The sequence below is a fragment of the Elephas maximus genome, chromosome 12, assembly GCF_024166365.1.
Source record: "Elephas maximus indicus isolate mEleMax1 chromosome 12, mEleMax1 primary haplotype, whole genome shotgun sequence".
NCBI classification, from domain to species: domain Eukaryota; kingdom Metazoa; phylum Chordata; class Mammalia; order Proboscidea; family Elephantidae; genus Elephas; species Elephas maximus.
This window is the reverse complement of record NC_064830.1, coordinates 93,466,566-93,489,975: the sequence shown is the minus strand read 5'-3', so window position 1 is coordinate 93,489,975 and position 23,410 is coordinate 93,466,566. Positions and strand designations below refer to the sequence as shown.

Here is a 23,410-nt window from a genome sequence, read left to right as displayed (position 1 = left end):
CTTAAAAGCGCGGAGAGAGCAAGAGCTAATGGGAAGACCGACCCAGGCCTTTCCCTCGGCTGTGATTTAACAAGTTGGCCTCACCATCTTCTCATCTTTTAAGGTTCACAGTCAACTCTGGAATTCAGTTATGCAAAATGCCCCTCCGAACCAACGTGTCCAAAGGCTTAAGTGGAGTAATTAAAACTCCAAATTCTTCAAAGAATGTATCTGTTGACTAGTTAATATAATAAAGGCTTCATGACTGAGCTGTGATCCCAGCATGAAATGAAACAGACCAAGCTCAGGAATGTCGAGACATAAAAACTGCTGGACAAGAGAGGAGACAAGTCAAATCTCACTGCCCGGTTATCAAACCACCACTGCCCAACTCCAATCTCAGCAAGAAAGGGAATCCAGCGGCCTAACGGAATTAATTTCAAGAAACAGATGCCACTGCCATATTTACTTTCTTGAAGTGCCCACTGCAGCACAGGACTAAGATGTTAAAGCTTTCTCGTGTTTTCATCTTCAGGATTTTCCATGGACAGCAAGGAAAGTCGTATACTCTTCATGGATACCCCAGCACTGAGCAGAGGCCCCAAAGGAGGGGTTCCCACTGCAAGGACCAAGGCTACCACTGTGCCTGCTCTTGGGAAAGTGCAGGTTGGGGCTATCAATGAGCTGATGTTCCCTTAAATTAAACTCCTATGACAAAAACTTCAGTAGAAGAGAATCTCCCAAGGCTCCTCGGGTCCCCCTTCTCCAAGCGGAGCTGGCGGGCTCCTGGAGCCTGTCAGGGGCTCAGGTTGATAGGAACAAGCTGCCCTGCTGGCTGCTTCCATGGCAACGAGGTCAGGTCGGCAACAATAAGCCCGGGCTTTAAAGGAGCCACCTTCCTGAAGGAAGCATGGCACTCTGCCCTTTTCTTTCTGAATTTTCTAATTTACAATATCAGAATGAAATGTGCATGGCTGTTGATCACAGGCGGGAAGGCAGACCCTCCCAAAGTGTAGTGTTGGCGTTCTCAGAGGGCAGAAAGAGGCCTCAGGATAGAGACACCTGAGCCTGGTTTGAGTCCTCGTCCTCCGAATGGATTAAGTGACTCTAGGCAAGTTGCTCTCTCTCTCTGGGCCTAAATTTTCTCCTGAACGATTTGAAAGGGTGGGCTATTGGTTGCTAAGCTCCACCCAGCTGTGACAGCTTTCAGATTCTGAGGCATCCTTGGGCCAGCAGGGGTCTGGACCATTCCACGAACATCTGCATCACACCATGTAATCAATCAACCAATCAACAAATGCTTACTGAACAATGTACTCAACCAAATATTTGGGAGGACCTGCTCATACCCAGCAAACCCTGGTGGCGTAGTGGTTAAGAGCGAGGGCTGCTAACCAAAACGTCAACAGTTAGAACCAACCAGGTGCTCCTTAGAAACGTATACGTCAGTTCTACTCTGTCCTATAGGGTCGCTATGAGTCAGAATCGACTCGACGGCAACGGGTTTTGGGTTTTGGTTCATACCTTCCGAGGGCATTTACACAGGGAAAACAGTCACAGGGAGGATGAAGGTCTAGAGGAATCAAATAACAATATAAAGAAATACTAGCAGAGCATCTACAATTCAGAGAACATAGACAACAAGATATCTGATTTCACTGCAGCGCTGCTCGTCTGAGCAACTGATACACTGCCACCTTCCATCTCGCCGCACCTGTGCGCTCACAGGTATAGGCACTATCATCTTCATGGAGTGTGTCTCTGGGTCAGCTTCTACTTCCCACACCACTCACGTCCTTTTCTCCCTCGTTACAGAAGATCACAAATTGGTCAGCTTTACCCACGCTAAAATCTCCTTCATCAGTAAGACCACTCATGTTCAGGATGAGAGGGACTAAGCAACACAACCTGTTTGGCCCTTTGGAAACCCTGATGGCGTAGTGGTTAAGAGCTATGGCTGCTAACCAAAAGGTCGGCAGTTCAAATCCACCAGGGGCTCCCTGGAAACTCTATGCGGCAGTTCTACTCTGTCCTATAAGGTCGCTATGAATTGAAATTGACTCCTCAGCAACAGGTTTGGTTTTTTTCTTGGTTAGCAACACAGAGAAGAAATAGTAGATCACATGACCATCCTAGTAAACCAACCAGGATTCGATGTGAGTCTGTACACAGCTTTAAACAACTCAGGGACTGGACACTGAGGATCCTGAGATAAATACTGCCTGACCTGTTTTAAAAATCTCTCCCTACTCCCCGTGGTACATCCATATAATGGAATACTACTCAGCAATGAAAACAAAGAAACTACTGATAAATGCAACGACAGGACTGAATTTAAAAGCATTAGGAAGTGATACTAAATGAAAGAAGCCAGATCCAATGGCTACAGACTATGTAACTCCATTTATGTAACCTTCTGGAAAAGGCAAACCTATAGGAACAGAAAACAGATGGGCGGTTACCAAGGGCTGGAGCCAGGGAAGGCTCTGACTGCAAAGGGGCATGGAAACATTCTGGGGAGTGATGGAAACGTTCTCGGTCTTACTGTGGTGGTGGTACATGACAGAATGCAGATACCTAAAATGGGTGAATTTTACCACGTAAACCTCACTAAAAAAAAAATCTCTCCCCAAATGCAGAACTGATTTTATACCAGTGTCTTCATTCCAGTTCTAGAAAAATAAGGAGCTGAAGTGTAATGACTCAATTATTCACCTTTCTCCTGGCTTTGGGCACGCTGAAGAGATTAGTTAACAGATTTTTCTCAATTATTATTTATAAAAAGCTTTGGTGCCTGCTACACTTCAATCTGCCAGAAAGTGCTGGTAATGATAAAATGAATAAGCAGAAAACTACCAGTATTATTAATGGAAAAAACTGGAGCCTTGCTTGGCTTGGCAGCTGACAGTATGATGGTTCATATTGCCCTTAGGAGGCAGAGTGAAGCAGTAAGGGGTGGCTGGGGGCTGACACCTGACTCTGTCATTCCCACACCTCGGTCTCCTCCTCTGTAAGATGGGGCAGGAACAGACCCACGTCAGAGGCTGGTGTGAGAACACCAAGCGCACACGTAAAGCACAGTGTCTGGCATATTGTAGGCTCTGGGGTTAGCGTCTACAGTTCTTACTAAGTCACGCTTTCTGCTTTTAAAATTGCTTGTAATTGGAAGGACACACACAGACAGTTTGAAGCATTGTACAAAGAGCATCACAGAAACCAGTACACTAGATTCTACCATGGGCTAGGGGCTTTACAGAGGGGACTTCTAACCCCCCCATCACACCTTTTAAGGTGGATGTTACCTCCACTTCCCAACCTGCCCAGGTGCCTCAGACAGTGAGTGGTGACGTGGGAAGGGTCCTGGCCAGCTACTACCAGGGGCTCTGACATCTGGATAACTCCCAAGGCCCTGCCTAAAAGCCAAAGCCCAAGCAGTCTTTGGTCAAAAACAACACTACAGATACCCAGCTCTGCCTCCACACTGTGCTACGGCCTCAGACAAGCCATCGACCTCAATTTCCTGATGTATAAAATATGGAGATTGGACTAGATAACCCCGGAAGACCCTTTTAAAGTCTACACATTTGTGGCAATACTACTTTCCACTAGGCCTTCCAGCCCCTGCCCTGTCCCAGCCAGCCCCCAGTAACAACAGCACCAACACCTTTCATGAAGTGCTTTCACATGCGGCCTCACTCCTGCCAGCTGGCTCCTTGAGGCTTCCCTGACCATCCATCCTGGCAAGCGCTGAGCCGGCCACTCCACACACACGCCTGAGCATCCACTTCTGCTCAGCCCCACGGGGGAGACAGAGAAACGCAAATGACCACTGGGGCTTTCCCATGCCCCAGCAAGGGACACGCTCAAAAGAAGTACAGGGAGAAAGAAAGAATCCCATCCTGGCCAATCCTTTGGAGTCACAGGAACAGTGGGGCAAGGCTGGCTGGGCAGACTCTGGAGGCCGAGGAAGGGTGAGGAGGAATACCAGCAGATACGGCGGACTGGGCAAGAGGCTGGGTTCCCCATGCTTGTCACCTCACAAGAATTTGAGGTGCTTGTTCTAAATACTGGTCCTCATGCCATTCTCAGGAGATTATGTCTCAGTATGTCTAGGGTTGCCCACCCATCTGTCAGTTTGTCCCACTGTTGTGGCTTGTATGTTGCTATGCTGCTAGACGCTATGCTAGGGTATTTCAAATTCCCGTAGGGTCACCCGTGGTAGACAGGTTCCAGTGGTGCTTCTAGACTAAGACAGAAGAGGAAGAAAGGCCTGGTGATCTGCTTCCAAAAATTAGCCACTGAAAACCTGATGAATCACAACAGAACACTGTCCACCTTGCTTGCTTTGAACACGTCATCAGGAGGCATCAGTCGCTAAAGGAGGACATCACGTTTGGTGAAGCAGAGGGCCAGCAAGGGCGCCGAAGACCCTTGGCGAGAGGGATTGGTACAACAGCTGTAACGATGGACTCGAACATGCTGGGGACTGTGCAGATGACACAGGATGATACAGAATGTTTTGTTCTGTTGTACATAAGTTGTCAGGAGGCAGCGTCAACTCCACGGCAGCTAACGACAATAACATGCCTAGGGTGGGGCCCAGGAACGGTATTTTTAACAAGCACCCACCCAGGAGATTTTGATGATTGGCTAAATTAGGAAAATACTGAGATAGGGTGTCTCCTTCACACGGGAAGTGAACTTGTTGATTTCTTAACCATTAAAATTCTGAGAGACAGGAACCTGGATTTAATGACCTCCAAATAATTGGTGCTGCATCATTTCAAAGGCATCCAGGGAATGGCAAGTAGGTGAAGGGACAGGAAACCCTAATGGAGCAAAGTAAGCAAAACCCAAAAGCAAGGAAGCCAGTGGTGACTGCACAGTTGGTCACCTGGGCAACTTCCTCTTCAAAACCAGGATACTTGTCCTTCTGCCATTCTCAATGAACCACTCACTCAAATTCTTGTGTACAAGGAGCTCCAGGTGCTGAGCACCACTGGTGGACAGGTGCCACCACAAATCCAAGACCTCCCATCTCAGCAGAAACGTGACCATCGCTCTCTGGTCCTTCTAGTTGTTCTTTGCCAAATCTCTGTCCCGCTGCCTTGGAAACTATTTTAAACCTTGTCCACTTTCCCCAGCATTTACCCCCACTGCTCACTCTTGATGGACAATCTACTCTTAAAGGACAATCTTTTGTCCTGCTTCTCCCGAAAAATTGATGCCGTTACCATAAACTACTCCAGTCTGTGAACCTGATCCCACCTCCTTCCAGCCTCTGTGATCTTGACCTTGGCTCAGCCTTCTGTCTCTCATCTTCTCCTCCCCTTCTCCCCACCCTCACCTAGAAACATGCTTGGGTCTCCCCCTCAGGGTAGGGAGAACCACCCTGTCCCTTTCCTGTCCTTCTCAGCCAAGTTTTTTCAAAGATAGCTGCATTCACCAGCTCTACCTCCCTAACTCTCCAATCAGACTCCCATGCCCACACTTCAGGATGAACTTTTGCCCCACCCCTTGGTTTACTGTCTGTCCCCTCCACTAGAGGGGTCCCTTGGTGGTGCAAAACGTTAATGCGCTTGGCTGTCCACTCAGAGGCATTTCAGTAGAAAGGCCTGGCAATCTCCTTCCGAAAAATCAACTACTCAAAGGCCTACGGAGCACGGTTCTCTTTTGACACACTTGGGGTCACCATGCGTCAGAAATGACAAGATAACAACTAGTTTGGGCCACTAAAATGTAAGCACTGTAAGGGCAGGTACGTTTGATAATTTCATTCCCTGCTGCATCCTCAGGTAAAAGAAGCAGTTGTTGAGTGACCCGACTACCGTTCACCTAGTCCGCTATAATAGCATCCAAACCTTTCTGGCCCCATTCCTGTTCCCCAGACATCCATATTCCACACTGCAGTCTGTAGCACCAACTATTCAAAATGTAAACCCGGCCATCTCACCCCTAAACCTGTATCCTATGAGCACTTGGTCAGGCTTTGGACAGAATAAAGACCCCGTTCTTCAGCCTCACTCTCAAGGCTCTCCGGCCCGGGACCTGAGTCTCACCATCACGCCACCTCCCTCCGCCTATGGCATGTTCCCAGAGATGGCCCCACGGTGGCGCCAAGCCAGGTCAGGGCTCCTGCATACCCCCCGGAGCGCTCTCCCTTTGCTCCAAAAGTCCACTGGGCATTTCTCTATTTTTCATTTACCTCTCTATATTGGAACAGTCTACTACCACACCGATCTCGCCAGTTGGGCCAGGAGTGCCCCAGAGAAGTGCTAAGGACCCTCGGCTCCTCTTGGAGGGCCTAACCCACAGCAGATGTGCCGACCAACGTGTTGGCTGGGCTACAATGAAGTATGAAAGGGCTCATTGAAGGTGTGCCTTGTTCTGCACCAAGCTCTTCAAGCCCTCACTGTCCCAGGAGCTGTCATTCAGGCTCCCTCTGCTTCACTAAAGGAGCTCCACCTCCACCTCTCCTCGTCCTTCCCTGGGAGTGATGCTGTTTTCACCTCTAGTCCTAGAGAACACAGCAAACCCAATTGCACTTTGGCTAGAGCTTACTTGAAACAAATCTGAAAGTGTATTTTGGAAAAGGAATTAATAATAAAAGTTGGAAGGCGTCTTTGGGACGATAAACACTTCCTTTTTCCTTTCTTCCAGCTTCTGCACAGCACCTTCCCCTGGTGGAAAGGCAGTCTGGGACACAGAGTCTCATTACAACCGGGCCACCAAGCCCCTGAGATGGAAGGAGGAAGAGAAAGAGGAGCTGCACGGAACAGGATGAAGAAAACGCTACAAAAAGCCATGAAATGTGTTTCGCATCGAACGAAACCTATAATGCCGTTCCCCTAAAAGAATCTGCTATCGGTGTTTCTCTGAGTCGTGGGAGGCTCTGTTCTGAGCTGAGCTCTTAAAGCAGGATAGAATCTTGAAACCCTGCACCTCCCCAGGAAGAATGGATAGCACCCTCCAAAGTGTCTAGAAATAAATGCAGAAACAGAAGAGGCACCTTTTAAGACAAGTGAAATTATTTTGTTAAGTGTGGAAGGTTATTAGAGCAACATAACCAGAAAAAACATCTCTGATAACGAAATAAAATAATGAAAATAAGGCACTTTAAAAAAATGTCAAATTTTCTGTGTCTTCCAAATAAACAAAATTCTGATGACTTTAAATCTCTAACTTAAGTCGGAAGCAGTCAGAAGAGAGGTCTTCAAACTTATACAGCACAGTCTGCCTTTTAGATCAAAGTTAGAATATGTGAAATCCTGAATATTTTTTAACACACCACTATGCCTGGGACAATAACATACACTCTGTTTCACAGAGAGACTGAAGAGGCTACAGACTTCCTGAAAACTATAAAAAGGTTCCCTGGGGAAGGACAATTCCTCCCCTGGTGGGCCACAATGGTTTCGATGGGCTGAAATACATATTTAATACTGAAAGCCTTCCTAACCAGCTGATGGGGGGTAGAAGGGAGAGAGAGGAGGAAGGATTAAATAAAGCAAGCTTCTTAAGAAAGCTATAAATGGCCCTTGTGGCTTTTTTAATTCATATAAAGTCATTTCTAAAAACTTTCACAATAGAAGACAGGCATAACTTTTTTTTTTTTTTTTTTTTTGTCATTTCAAAGTAAAACTCTGAAAGCTTTCCTGACACGGGGCTAGAAGACATAATGATTATTTTTAAATGTCTGGTGAAAAAATTAGAAAGTCTCAAAGATAAGCCGCAAGTATGTGAAGTAACCCTGAACATTTCTATTTCTGTTCAAGTACCAAAGAGTGTACTACATGAATGAATATATTCATCTTCACTTTATAACTCAAACAGTTCGGGTGCGTTTAAGAACTTTAAAAATGACTAAAACAGGAATTTTTATTTTCTTGGGTACTTAACCCCACTGAAAATCATATAGAAATAAGTATGTTGGGAATATCAGCATCTTTTTCTTCTGATTTTAACTTTAAAAAAAAAAGAAAGAAAAACCACGAAGTCCATTAAGAAATCCATGACAACTGAAAATGTGGGAATATAGACTTGATAGTGTTTACTTAAGGAAAAGGTAAACAGCCAGCTCCAAATTCTTTTTTAAAAATCTAACTCATTACTTTTTTTAAAAAAGGAAAATGTCCACTTTAAGTATAAACACTAACAAAGGCTCTGTATTTTTTTTTTTTTTAAGATCTTCAGAATCCCTGGAATAATGCCTGCCAACTAAAACACCTACTATGAATTCAGTAATGGGTTATGCAAACATAAATTACAAGGCCAGACATTTTAAAAGGAAAAAAAGGTGATTTATTGACGCACTGGAGACACGGCAGGATAGAAGCACTATTTCAATTTTCCATATATTCCTCAACACTGCAGATGTGTTAATGCGAAAAGAATTTTAAAGTAAAAATTACTCCTAACTCTTCTGGTTCTAACATATCGGTTCATTTATTTAAAAAGGGTTACCAAGGAATGTTTTTGCCACACTTATCAACAAGAAAATTATTATATAGTCAAAGATTTTATCTAGTTTCAGGGGCAAATGAATTTGTTCAAACAAAAATGTATCTCAAAAATCTTATTTAAGAAGAAAAATATAAATATCACATTCCCCTATTTTATAACAGCACAACCTCAAGGTCTATTCTTCTTACCCCAGGCTAGCCCGATCAGATTTCTTACTTTAATTCATTCTTATTCACGTAGTCACAGATCACTTTTTCTTGTCTCATATCACTATTGGAACCAGTATTTTTGTTTTTACTATGGCAGATAAAGCAATCATTTAAGCATATATGAAATGCTTTTCATGGGTTGTTTATATCTAAACAAAAAATAGATTTAGAAAAAATTCTATTTATCTTCAACTTGTAATTAAAGGCAACAGAAGCGATCACCCTTCTCTGAACAGGTCATGGGAACTGCATTGGGCTGATGAAAATCCCCGAACACACATCAAGAGAAAAGGAATCTTCATTTTTCTTCAGTTTGCCAACGGTTGACAGCTACACAAACGGTCATTTTTTAAAGCACATGTAACTGTGGCTGAACACGCTTATCTCAAGGAGAAGCTTGAAAACACTCCCCTAATGAGGACGCACGTTTTAAAAAGCAAAGGTGCAAAAGAACACCTCTGTATTCCTGGCACTGTGAATTCCTTCCCAGAAAAGGCTAATTTGTATGTACACACACACTCACACACACATACACACACAAAATGGGTTCCTGGCACTTTGATTATGTGGACACACCTGACCCCAGGGAAACAGGCTGAGACCAGCCCCATATTTCAGACAAACCAAACAGCCAATAGACAGTAATGGCTTTAAGCTACTGATGACCTAGGCCAAAAATGAAGAACCACTTAATCTTCTGAAGGGAACTGTCAATGTTAGGGGCCCACAGCCGACCTTTCCCCTGATCTTAATCACAGCCACCTATGATAACAGAGTGGAGTTTATTTTTATGCCTGGCTCAGATGATCAATCCTTCAATCCTGACTATTCTGTATGCACACAATGAACCAGGGTAAATTCTGTGTAGCCTTCACACATCCCTCACGTCGCACAGGAAATAAAGCCCACTTAATGAGATCTGAAACGATTCCATCCAAACTCCAAACAGTTTACAAACTCTCCCCAAATTAATTTACAAATTCAATGAGACCCCAATAAAAATCCCAACAGAATTTTTTAAATGAAACTGGACAGATGATTCTAAAATTCACCCGGAAGAATAAAGCACCAAGGGTAGTCTAGGTGACTCTGAAGCATAACGAGGCAGGGTATTGAGAGTAATAATATAGTAACCAAATCTGTGTGGTGCTGACGCGGGGGCATGCAGGCAGCTGAAGCGGACAGACAAGGGGGCCTGGAAAGGGAGCTGGGCAAAGGGCACAGACAGGGAAGTAACAAAAGAGGAAATCCTACAGGCCAGTCATTATACAAAAAATGTTCACCCTCAAAATAAATAGGGAAACACAAAGTAAACAAGATGCCATTTCACACTCATCAACTTAGCAGAGATCAGTTTGCCAGCTAACATGAGGTGTCAGCGTGGATGGGGGTGGGGGGGACCAGGCACCCAGAGATCACCAGTGGGGTATGCAAACACCATTCAACTACCCCAGAGATCCACCGGCAATATGTGGTCAAGCTGAAGCTGCGCGCGCCCCGTGACCCAGCAAGTATATGTCTGGGTATCAATACTAAGAAACCCCAGAACTCACCAAGGGTTCCTTGAAGAATAAAGAAAAAGTGGCAACAACCCGTAGAGATCCACTTGACATTCTCAGTAAGGTAGCGGACAAACCAACTGTGGATGACGCACACAATGGAATACAGTACTGCAGCTTAAACGAATAAACTACATATACCTGCCCACATGGCTAAATTTCTAGTAGGTAATGCTGGGTGAAAAAGGCAAGTTGTAAAAGGATATATATATATATATACACATACATATATGGATACCTTGAGGCAGCATTTGTATATACTGTTTGTATCAGTATCAATAGTAAGAAACGATATATAAAAAAACAATAGTTTGCATAAACAAGGTTATACATGCAAAAAACATACAGATATGAAACATCGATTTGGGGAATGAAGGGAGGGGGAAGGAATGGGAGAGGGATTTTAGCTGTATATTTAATATTTTATTTCTATTTGATAAAAGGCAACAGAAGCAAATGGGGCCGTATGTCAACATCTAGTCTTCATGAAGGGTACAGAAATATTTATTTTCTATACTGTTCAGGACGCTTGAAACATCGCATGTTAAAAAAAAAATTTTAAACCTAATTACATCGCTTTGTGCATAAAGTAACCTCAACACTGCAGGAAAAATGCTGTGAGTCTTAGGCAAAGCGAAGGCGGCTGTGCCTTCTTGGTCTTTCCACCTAAGTGGCCACCCCCTCAGACAAGAAGTTCTTGGAAGAAAGATGTGCGAGCGTCAAACTGTTCGACACAAAACTTTTTGTGAGTAGAAATTTATCCTTTCCATGCCATAACACCAGAGGTGGTGTGGGAAGTGTTAGGAGCCAAGGTCATGGCTGCGGACCCCCAGCAAGCGCTCAACAGTCAAGTCTTGGGACGCTCGATCACATACCCTCTCTGAAGCAAACCCTTTTCAAAGCATCCCAAGTACAGTGAATGGGTAAGTAAACATGGGGTCGAATTGGGGTCCCAGATAATCTTCAGAGAGAAAATGGTGACCTTCCAAATGTGACGTAGAGAAACCACCATGAAGGGAGTACTAGGGCTTCAAGTTGCCTCAGGGTACAAACTACTGACTCAAGAAGCCAGTCAAACTCTCTTCTTCCCTAACAGCATTGGAGAGTCTATCTGCTAGGACGAAAGGGCCCTTCTGAAAAAAGAGGGTGGGGGCATAGCTGCGAGTGGGCAGGACAGGAGGTTCCAGATGATCCCGCACACTACACTGTGGTGGGCTCAGTGCACCATGGGAACTCAGTAAATGCTCCCCACGGACCTGCTTCAACACAGCCCTGTGGTCAGGGAATCCAAAAACGTGACACCCAGGCAAATTACTCCTCCTCTCTGGGCCTCAGTTTTCCCCTCTTTGAAACGGAGATCAACAGTGTACCTATTCCGTGGGGATCCCATGAATGCTAAATGAGTTCATGCATTTCAAGCAGTCTTCCTATTAAAACACTGGGCCCCTCTGCCTAACAGGTTCCTAATGTTCCTTGTATGCTCGCTTTTTATGCAATTCACATTTGCAAGTCAAAACCAAGAGCCAACATTAGTCAATAATCACTGTTCAATGATTAGCCCACCAGCCCTATTTCCACCACCCAGCCCAAAACAGAAAAAATAAGACAACAAATCTCTGTGTCAACGGCACTGGTCATTCAGTCATCTCTTTCTCAAAATAATCTCCAAGTGGAAGGGAAGACCTTCCTGTATTTTTGGTTTATAATAAACCCCCTAAGTTAATCAGTGTTCTCTGGCTAATGTCAGATTTTAGCCAATAACTGCTCATCCCTGAGTATACTCCCACAAAACGCCCCCCCAATACACACACACACACACACACACACACACACAAACTCTTTAAATGCATATGCCATTTCAAAGCAATGCTCAAAAAACTGTTTAACTAATAGAAGAGAAAACCACTTACAATGAAGTGATCGCAAGCCAATTTCTGGAACTAAAAGGAGGTAGTTTTGCCTAGTGGCTATGGCTTCAGTCTGCCTGGGTTCAAATTCTCATAAGCAGGTCACTTACCGAAAAAATAAGCCCAGTGCCGTCAAGTCAATTCCAACTCATAGCGACCCTATAGGACAGAGTAGAACTGCCCCATAGAGTTTCCAAGGAGCGCCTAGAGGATTCGAACTGCTGACCCTTTGGTTAGCAGTCATAGCACTTAACCACTACGCCACCAGGGTTTCCAACTTACACTCTATAAAATGGCATTAATAATGCCCACCTCCTGGAGTGACCGTGAGGAGTAATGAAATGTTTGTAATGTACTTAGCATAATGCTTGGCCTTTAGCAAGTACACAACAAATATTAACAAATAGCAATTCACTGTGATTTCAACCAAATTTTATGGCTTTCACATTTAGCCATACCTTAAAAACCCTACACAACAAAGATATTTATTGACCGGAGGCCAAGAGCTCTTTTCTATACCCCAGTTATTATTACATCCTACATAGGATGATATTCTCCATTCGAAATACATTTTAGTTGAGGTTTTATTGACCAGAAAAACAACTTAAGGGCTGCTCCCAAAGAACAGCTTCCAAAGAGAGTTCAGCAGCAAATATTTCCACCCTATGAACAGGGAAGCTAATACAAAGGGAGGGAAGATGACTGTCTAGACATGCATGAAGGAGCAACTTTTTTTTTTTTTTTATTGAATATACTCAAATCTATAGTACAAACTAGGATCTAATCTATCTATGTCTTAAGGATTGTTTCACTCTTATTAATTTTAGTGTTCATTTACAGCTTTAAAATTCACTCATGAACACAATTTCTCCTTTCAAAAGAGTAGATTTTATTAGCACGTGAGAGCGCGCTCACACACACACACGCCACTTACAGAGCTTCTCCTATCTGTCAAGGCTGTTTTGGGCATTCTACAGCACTTTGTCTAACTCACAGTAACATTGAGGTCGTTGTCACCACTCCCATTTTTTGGTTGAGAAAATGGAGGTGCAGAGAGGTTATATAACTCAGCCTGGTCTTGTGCTTGTAGGTGGCAGACTAAAATCCCATTCCACGTGAATCTAATTACAGTCTTTTCCTTTTGACAGTTATTAAACTCTAAGATAATTTGTCTGTTATACTTAAAATAGCCCTTTAAAAGCGCTAGACACACAAAGGAAGTGCGTTCATGGGCTCAGGAAGGAAAGGGCACGCTAGTCCTGTGGACCCCCTCACTGAGTGAGGCTGGCGGATGGTCCTGGGCAGACACTCAGGGAAAGTGTGGCCTGGAGGCTCCTCAGATGCCACCCTGCTGCCCTGGGCTGAGACTCCACAAAAGGTTCTGGCTGTTCCCTGTTGTCACCGGAACAGAAAAACTGGGAGATTAACTCTTCACGGATTACTTAGGAATTCACTTTTCTGGGCCAAAGGCAATCGAATAAAATAAGGTTTTACTCAAACTGAAATGTTCATTGAACTGAATTTTCTAATGTTCCAAATTTGACAGCATTTCTGGTCTAGAAAGTAGAGGTACTGATTCTTATATCTACAATTAATCGAGTGATTAGAGAAAACAAAGATGAGTTCTTTGCTTGAAAGGAAATTTTAGGAAACCCACTGCTAAAGAACCTGCCCAAGCTCATCAATGGTTATTTCAAAATCTCCACTGAAGACTGTTTTGAGGGCAGAGTGCCAAGGGGAGCACTCCACTTCTTAGATTCTTAGATTCATAAAACCTTCCCTGACACCCAGAAGTACCTTCTTCCGTGCACCCTCACTCCCTGCCACGCTGTCATGATTCAGTTCTTCTCACTACCTGGCATTATCCTGCATGTCATCTGTTTACTTGGCCCCCGCCTGCCTGCCCCTGGTAAGGTGACAGCTCTCTGAGAGCTGGAACCTTCTCTCTCTATCACTTGGGGTATCTCAGCACCTCAGACTGTCCCTGACCCCTAGAAAGATGGAAGGAAGGAAGCGAGGAATAAACAGAGAGAGGAAAGCTTCCACTGAGCACTCCTACAAGCTGCACGCTCTGGAATTCATGTCCTAATCCTCCCAGCAGCTGTTCTGTATCAGTTCTCCTCCACGTATCAGGGGACCCAGTCTCAGACTGCTAGTGAGTTTGCTCAAGGTCACGTTGCCTGAACGTTCACTCTACTCCTGACCCAGGACTGGGCATTTTACCTTCCAGGAATTTCACATACTCCTCTCACCATGACCCCATGAAGTAGGCAGAGTGTACTTCTGCAGCTGAAGGAACTGAAGTTAAGTTCCTGTTCCAATGTTATTGAGGTCACAATGTTATTAAGCAATGACACTAGGACCTGACGTGAGTTCAATCTGCCCCAAGCTCAAGCACTTTTCTCTGCTTGGTGTCCTCCAGAGCACACTGTAGGGCTTTCTGGAATGTGGGGGAATGACGTGGCCACCAGACATTGCTGACTTGGGGCGAATTAAGTTTTAATTGCATGTACTCCATCACACTCTCAAGGCAGGTTTTCTCCCTTGGGGGACCCAAAGGAACAAGAAAATAACTTCTTTGGTTGATAAACTGACTTAAAGCATTTAATTGTTAACAGCTAAAAGTTCACTATTTTTAAGCTTTATCTAGTTAAAGTCTTACTGTAACGTAATGGTAGGTGATTCCAGAATGATTAAACTTGCGAGTTGATTATTTGGGCTTAATAATTTTGCCAAATACCACAAGGGCCTTTTTAAAACTAAGTTGTCTTTGTCAAAATGAAAATTCACAAGATACTTTTATGTGGGGAGTTCCTGCAGAAGATAAGGGTGCCCAGGTGAATAAAAAAAAAAAAACCTGTGCTGGGCTTTCCCCCACCCCCAGGAGGAGAGGCCTTTTCTTTCTTTTTTTTTTTTAAGTAACAGCGTTATAGAGATACAATTCAGAGGCCATAAAATTCGCTCTTTGAAAGTGTACGATTCGGTGGTTTTTAGCATATTCACCAACTCGTGCAATCTTCAAAACTTTTTAGTTACAGAACATTTTCCTTGTTCTCAAAAGAAAACTCATAACCATGAGCAGTCATTCCATACCCCCCACCACCACCCCCAGCCCCTGGCAACCACTAATCTACTTTCTGGCTCTACGGATTTGCCAATTCTGGGCATTTCATATACGTGGAATACACAGTATGTGGCCTTTCGTGTCTGGCTTCTTTCACCGAGCATAACGTTTTCAGTGTTCCTCCATGTTGTAGCATATATCAACTACTTTCTTCCTTTCTATGGGTGAGTGATATTCCATTATGTGGATATGCCACAATTTGTTTATCTAGTCACCAGCTGATGGACATTTGGACTATTTCCACTTTTTGGCTACTGTGACTAATGCTGCTATGAACACTTGTGTACAAGTTTTGTGTGGACGTATGTTTTCAATTCTTTAGGGTATATACCTAAGAGTGGAATTGCTGGACCATAAGGTAATTCCATATTTAATTTTTTGAGTAACTGCCAAAGAAAGGTCTTTCTTAAATTCTTTTTTTAATGCTTTGCATAAAAAATAAAATAAAATTGAAGAGTCATATAAAATTTTATCCTCTGCCTGTTTTGAGTAATTAATCTTCTTACTAGAGGATATAATTAACTTTTTTTTTTTTTTTCTTATATTTTGCAAAGAAAAACTTTCTAAATAAACGTCATCAATATGGCAGGACCTTCCATGCTACAAGCATCACTACGTGTCCACAGTATTCAAGGTACGGGGCTAAATGAAAACGTGGAGAAGACACACTTCCTGCCCTGCAAGCCCTCACACTTTAGAGTGGGACAAAGAGATACAATAATGGTGCTAGAGCTGTAGGTTCAGCAGAGATGCTGCTGATGGATCCCTAAGTCCCCACTATGAGCTGTTGTATGGTAGAGGGTTTCGTATTTCTAGCTTGTGACCACCCTGCCGCCCCCTTGTCTTCAAAGCTTCCTCTCCCTTCACTGCCCTTTCAGGAAAGGCTCTCGGGCCGCTAGGGGTCTGTTTGTCATCAGTGCTATGAGGCTTCAATTAACCCACTCACATGTCCTAAATGATACCAGGAAAGTATGCCGGCCTTTTCAGTCTTTCGCTTGCATTGATTTTATACCCTGATGAAGATTCCGACAAAACAAAACCTATGTGTAAAACTCAAGAGTCACACAGGCCTTCGTGTTCTATTGATTTGTCAAAGGCAAAAGAGGAGCTGAGAATTCAGCCACTAACACAAACACGTCAAACAGTAGCTAATAACATCTGTATCTTGTACTGTGGAGCTTAAAAAGTACAGGGAATCATATCTGACCTCATTTAATCCTCACAACAACTCCATGATATATTTATGATTATTGTCCTCACCTCAGAGATATTTAAAAAAAAAAAAAAAAACAGTAAGAGGTTCAGGCAAGCTACGTGACATGCCCAGCAAGGCCGTGCAGGCGAAGACGCCCTCTCAGGCTCCTCATCAAGCCCCAGCCAGGCTGCTCAAGGCAGCCTGTGTGCGACGTGACTGTTTGAGTCGCAGCTTTATTTGTAAGTGACTCTCTTTTTCCAGGCTGAGTCACTCCCTGCAGTGCCTATATAAAGGCTGGGGAGGCAGTGACTACATGCATTCGGGCCCAGGCCCCAGCTATATATTACTACCGTCCACTCCCTTGCCTGTCCCGTAGCTCCTTTTCTCTCAGGGAGTGAAGGACGAATCATCAGGTTTACAGCATCCTCCTTACCTCGGCAGAAAGTGTGCAGCTGACATCTGAAGGAGATGGTGTTGGGCTTGACATAATCTGACATACTTTTATATCTTACTTCAGAAACAGTTCATCCTGACCAGTTAGAAGACCACTGCTGTTGTCCTCAAGAAGGGAGATGCTCCCTTCCGCCCGAGTCCAGAAGGAATCAGCAAATCTAACTCATTTCCACGAGGGTGCCAGAGTTTTTCCAAGTCATATCTTCAGACAACTCCCCAAACCTGATGTTTTACAACTGTTCCCCAAGAATGTAAAAACCTGAAAAATAGTCTGCGAAAGGCAAATTAAAATTCTGTCCTCAGGAAATGATAGCCAATGAAAAACCACTTGTGTCGGCAATGAAGAGAATGTCCCCTGGCACAAAGTGGGGACGCTGGCTCTGAGGCAGGGCTGTGGAGGCTGCAGTGGGCGTCCCATCCTGGCCCACCTCCCCCAGCTGGAGACAGCAAGGGAGGAAGAGGCGTTCCGTTCCAGGTCCTGACCACAGAGAGCTGAAGCCGGACTCTGCTGATGATGAAAGGAGTAAGAGATGGTGCCCTGAGGACAAAGTGACATGCATTTGGGCAGGACGGATGTAGGAAACAGAGATACAGACTGCTAGCATACTGGACGAGGTGCTACTAGGATTAATGCTCCATGTTTAGGCAAAAAAAAAAAAATCAGAAACATATTTGCCAGTGAGTTCCAGGACTACAACTCAGTTTTCCTCACGGAAGAGACGCACTCATTTTATAGGAGACCTGAATTAACCCAACAAAGTCAGACTCCGAAGAAACATTCTGAGGTAGGAGCTGGACACCCTGCCGTAACAAAAATGAGCCCTGGGCATGGTTTTATGATAAAATCGCTACATCTCAGGTTTGTGGTTCTCTGCCTCTTTTGCCTTGGTAAATGATGACAGCTCTTCCCTTACTGAAAAGGATGAGGACAAAACAAAAACACCCTTGCCCTCTTTCTGGAGGCAAGTTTAATGCTGGAGACCTTTCTTTCTGAGAGTCAAGCATCATGGTTAAATAGCATAGTCCTTAAGCAAGGCCTAAGTCACAGGGGGACTGAGCTAGCCTCAAGGTTTCTCAAGGAAGGAGGCCATCCCAGGTCACTCGGTCCCCAATTTGAGCAGCCCCTCTTTTCACCTCTAAATCCCTACTGCAAGTCAAACACAGCACACTCACCAGAAAACCTCCCAGGTCTTCACCTTCAAGTGCCTCCAGCGCACTAAACACCTCATGCGTCTTTCCTCTAGACACCCATCTGGGAAGTGGCCCAGCCCAGCAATGAACAGCACTGACCTCCAAGCCAGACTGCTTGGGTTCAACTCCCCATTCTGACAAGTAGTAGCTGTAAGATCCTCAAGACAAACTTTGGCCCAAGGAGCAAACATAAAACTTAACGGAATGAAAAATAAGAAAAAATTAATTCCTAGGTAGAATAAGGCCCCTGCTTGGTGTACATGGTTTGCACTCAACTACTAACCAAAAGGTTTGTGGTTTGAGTCTACCCAGAGTTACCATGGAAGAAAGTCCTGGTGATCCACTTTTATAAGATTACAGCCACTGGAAACCCTATGGAGTGCAGTTCTACTCTGAAACACATGAAATTACCATGGGTCAGAATCTACTGACTGCAGTGGAGTTTTTTTGTTTTTAGGTTGAATAATGAAACCCTAAATCTACCCCTCCTGCAGTCCCTGCTGGAAAATAACTCACAATGACCCAAGAGAGATGCCCCTGTCCAGGGAGTGAAGAGGGGCTGGCTCCAACCCCTGGGCTGGTTCTGGTCAGGGCTGCACGCATACCTGGCGATACAATCCCGGTCAGCTTTATAAATACAGACGTGGTACTGGGTGTTAAAAGGTAATCCTGACCTTCAGCAGCTCCCTGAGGTGGCAGCACAGGCGCCTGGAGCAGAAAAGCACCACTGGACTCACACGCAGGAAATGGACAGCTCGGCCACACCTCTGATCTCAGATCAAAGCAACGGAAAAGCAGAAGGCTAACGGGAAGAAAAACTGAGCCTCCACTGCAGGCGGTTCTAGCACCACCAGGCTCCTCAAAAGCTGCTGCTGCCCCCCCCCCCCGAACACACGCTGCCACCCGCCCAGCCCACGGTCTTCCCAGGCCTCAGGCAGGAGGAACGTGGAGCCCAGCTGCACGGGTGCCTGTGCCACATCCTCTCAGGCCCCTCATCACAGGGATAGGCCACCACCCCGGCACCCAGCCCAGTGCCCAGGGCACAGCTCGCCTCTGCCTGGCAGTTAAGGCCCTGGCACTCACCTCTGGCCCACCCTGGAGCTCGGGAGCTCTGCCCCCTACAGTCCTCCCCACCACTGCTTCCCTCTCTTATCTCCTCCCACCCTGGCCATCCTCCTGGAAACTGCCAGCCTTCTCCTATACAGCCATGGTTCTAACTGAGGGGTTGAAGGATGGGAACCAGGGAGTCCAGGTGACCCTGAAATTGTTTGCAAACATACATTTCTCAGTGAAGTGGGTCTTTGGCTTTCATCAATTTTTTGAAGGTTAAGAACCAAAGGTTCACAAAGCAAAACTGTTTATCCGCACTAAGGATTACCGAGGCATATGTGGCTTAGCTAGACAACTTTACCACCATTCATATAATAATGTTTCTGCGGGAACAGTCTTGTTCAGAAGATTCCACTGGTATTATCACAGCACTTAGCATGCTACGTCACAATGTTCTAGTCACTGGATAGGAAAGAAAAGAACCTTTTAAAGGCCGGGGATAGGATTTTATCCCTAGGGCCGAAGATGGAAGGTGTTTAATAAATAGTTGTAAAATGAATAATAATTATTCCAAACTAGCTTTTGGAACATTTTAAGCTGAAACTATCTACTTTTGCTGTTGTTGTTGCTGAAGTTCCCTGTGCTAGTTTTGAGGGGCAGAAATCAACGGCATCTAGTGCGTTATGTTCTACGTGTTCCAAGTTAACTCCAGGAAAAAACGTGGGCTTTACTCCTGCGCTGCCTTGTGTGGAGTCTTTACACACACCACGTCCAGTGCCCACAGTGGCCCTGGGAGCTGGGCCCTGTCATTACACGTTTTATAGATGAGGAAACTGGGACTTTGTGGCGATTAAGTTATTTGCCCGAAGACACTCAGCTTGTTCAGTCACCTACAAGAATATGAAAACCAATACAACCTAGAAGTACCCAAGAGGCTATTATGTTCAACTACCGATTATTAAATTATCAAGTCAATTACGGAACTGAGGTCCAGTTAGAAAATAAAAAAACAATTTTTTTTTCTTTGAAAGGAACTCTTTTTTGATTCAAAGAAACTCCTAAATTTTATTCACAGAATTGTAATCACTTGCAAATTAAGTACAATTGGCCCTGCATATCCACTGGGTCCATATCTGCGGATTCAACCAACCGCGGATCCAAGCTATTCAGGGGGGAGGGCACAGACTTTTATTTCTTGTCATTATTCCCTAAACAATACAGTATAACAACTATTTACACAGCATTTACATTGTACTAGGTATTATAAGTAATATGAAGTATTGTAAGTAATCTACACGATTTCTAGTCTATGGGAGGGTATGTGTAGGTCATCTGCAAATACTACATCATCTTATGTAAGAAACTTGAGCACCCGTGGATTTCGGTATCTGCAGGGGGTCCTGGAACCAACCTCCCGTGAATATCGAGGGACGACGGTATGATTTTTGGATTAAAAGATGTAACAACACTAGCAAATGACTATGAATATATTAACTCAATAACATGAAACTGAAACTTTAGAAAAATGTATTCTAAACAAAAGATATTCAAGGCTCCAGCCAGCTCAGCACCCTCCTCTCTCTGCTCCTGAACTGACACCTGCCTGTCAGAGCCCGACCCCTCCCTCCCTCCTCCCCTCCGGTCCTTGGCAGTGCCCATCCTCTCCCTCCTGGAGCTGAGCTTTTTCCCATTGCCTTTGGGTGGTGCCAGTCTAGCAGAGTACAAACTCCTTGATGGGCAAGACTAAATCTTACTTGCCTCTGTATTCTCCCACTGCCTAATACTCTATGTTAGACATACCGGACATTCCATCAACATTAGGAGAAAAACCTCTTCTCGTTCCAGTGAAGTCTGACAACTTCAACGCGGTTATCAAGAATCAATGCGCTTGGTGCTATACTAATAAGGAAACACCACTGGTCTTGGATCTGCCCGCGCTGGCTCCCCTTGAGCAGGCTAAGAGTGAAAGGCGGGCGAGGGCTCGGGGGCCTGTGTCCGTCACAGAGGAATATGCCTTTCCCTCTGACAAGCCATGTTTTTTTACCCTCAGAACAAAGCTCTAAGCAACCTTCCTTTTTACACATTCAATTTCTAGAAGTGTTCTCTCTACAGACTGTTACTGTGTTTCTTCAGCTGTTTAATAATTTGTCCAGCGATATAACTAGACAAAAGGAGCCCTTGCGGTACAACAGTTGTTAATTAAGTGCTCCGCTGCTAACCAAAAGGTTAGCAGTTTGAACCCTCCCAGCAGCTCTGCAGGAGAAAGGCCTGGCAATCTCTTTTCGTAAAACTCTACAGGACAGTTCTACTCTGTCACATGGGGTCCCTGTGAGTAGGAATCAACTAGACGGCACCCAAGAACAACCCTTCTCAGTTTCGCTTCTCAGTGGGTGACACTGTCTTCAAAATGTGCCCTGAGATGTCCCAAAGGGCATTTAACAAGGAGGCTGCTTCCTCCCCAGGCCTCCTCTATTTTGGGGGATTGTTGTTGTTGTTGTGTGCCATTGAGTTGATTCTGACTCACAGAAACCTCATATGACAGAGTAGAACTGCCCCCATAGGGTTTTCTAGGTTGTAATCTTTACAGGAGCAGATCACCAGGTCTTTTCTCCCATGAAGCTGCTGGGTGAGTTTGAATCACCTAACAACAACAACAAAAAGGCCAAGGGAGGGACACAGGTCAGTTCAGTGCAATCAATATTTATCAACCATGTGCTGGGCACCAGGTGGCCAAAAAGGCACATGCCATGTTCTTGGATGGCACTTGCCTTTACCAGCTGACCAAGAGGCTAGAACTCAGAGAAACACCTAGGAATCCAGCTCTCTGCTTAATCTTCTCATAGCATTTATTGTACGGTATGTTTCATACCCTTGTTTGTTTGCAGTCTGTCACCTTACCTGCCCAGATGGTTGGACTTGCCCTTCTCTTTTTTAGATTTTCTATAGAAAACTCTGGAGTCCCTGAGTGGTACAAAAAGTTAATGCATTCAGCTGATAACTGAAAGTCTGGAGGTTGGAGTCCTACCAGAGGCACCTTGGAATAAAGGCCTGGTGATCTACTTCCAAAATATCAGCCATTGAAAACCCCATGGAGCACAGTCCTACCATGAGTCACAAATGACTCAACGGCAACTGATTTTTTCATGGAAACCTCAGGACATATAGTAACCACAGATTATTCCTGTACCCAGACAAGAGTAGAAAGAATACAGGACAGCAAATGACTGGAATGATACTCAGAGCAGCTCACAAGGTTCCATTAAGGTGGTCTGCCCAAGGAAATGGAGTCAAGGCAAATCCCACAGCTAAAGCCTCAAGTAGCCTGAGAGAAAGATGGCAATTAGAAGGAAGAAGTTCTGTCACTTGGTCCTTTCCTTTCTATCTTTACTCATGACAAGGTTGGACACAAAGAACAGCGGCCACCCAGCTGCCCAGAAGGCACAATCCCCCAGTGTGTACTACTCTGATCTCTACTTTTGGTCTGATGAAACCTAAGACCCACACTTAAGGGCAAGGGGGGCAAAGAGGTTAAGCAGCGGATCTAAGGTTTGCAACCCGTAGGGCAGTTAAGCCTCTAGAGCCCTTCCTTTCCACTGTGCTACCAGGCTCTCTCCCAAAATATTTATACTGAAAACAGGGTTAATCATTTGTTTTCCAAAATGATTCACAATGGTACTCCCTTAAATAAGCAAGCTGCTTTGCAACATTTAAAATGAGCCCACTTTTAAAAATTCACTTGGCACGTGATTTTTCAGGAATATTATACTGGAAAAGTTAGGAGCATCTCTCCCAGAAGCAGCTGTTCTTCTGAGTCTGTTCTTTTGTCCTACATGGAAGAAAACTCAAGGCCTGGGAGCAGAGGCAGAAGCTCGGGCCCTCTACGATCTGCTCACATTGGGCAGAGGGTGCAGGAGACTTGGGTGAGAGCTGGGCACCAGGGCAAGAACACCAGTGTAGGCCAAATTGGCAGAAGCTTCCTGAAAGCCATTTCCATATCTGCTCGACTGTCTGTAAACCCTCGTTTCTTCTTATTTCTTAATACACCTTTGATCGGTACTGAAGGGAACAAGGGACCTAGAAAACAGACCAGGAAAATGCTGCCCCAGCAAATTTAAGCATTGTCTGCCTAACGCATACAAGAAAAAAACAGGAGTACGCTTCTGGTGCTCTCTAAAGCATATTTTAAGAAACATGCAGGCCATTTAAAAAGCACTATCAAACTAAATGTCGAGCTTACGAGGAATATTGGCACATTGCTGCCCTCACATGCACCCTTCAGA

The 23,410-nt window shown here is 44.7% G+C and overlaps 1 protein-coding gene across 11 annotated transcripts in view; it reads right to left on the bottom strand.

Annotated features, from left to right (window-relative positions):
- CUX1 (cut like homeobox 1) overlaps positions 1-23,410 on the bottom strand; it is a 457,171-nt gene that overhangs the window by 341,722 nt on the left and 92,039 nt on the right. The gene's annotated exons all lie outside the window — the stretch shown is intronic.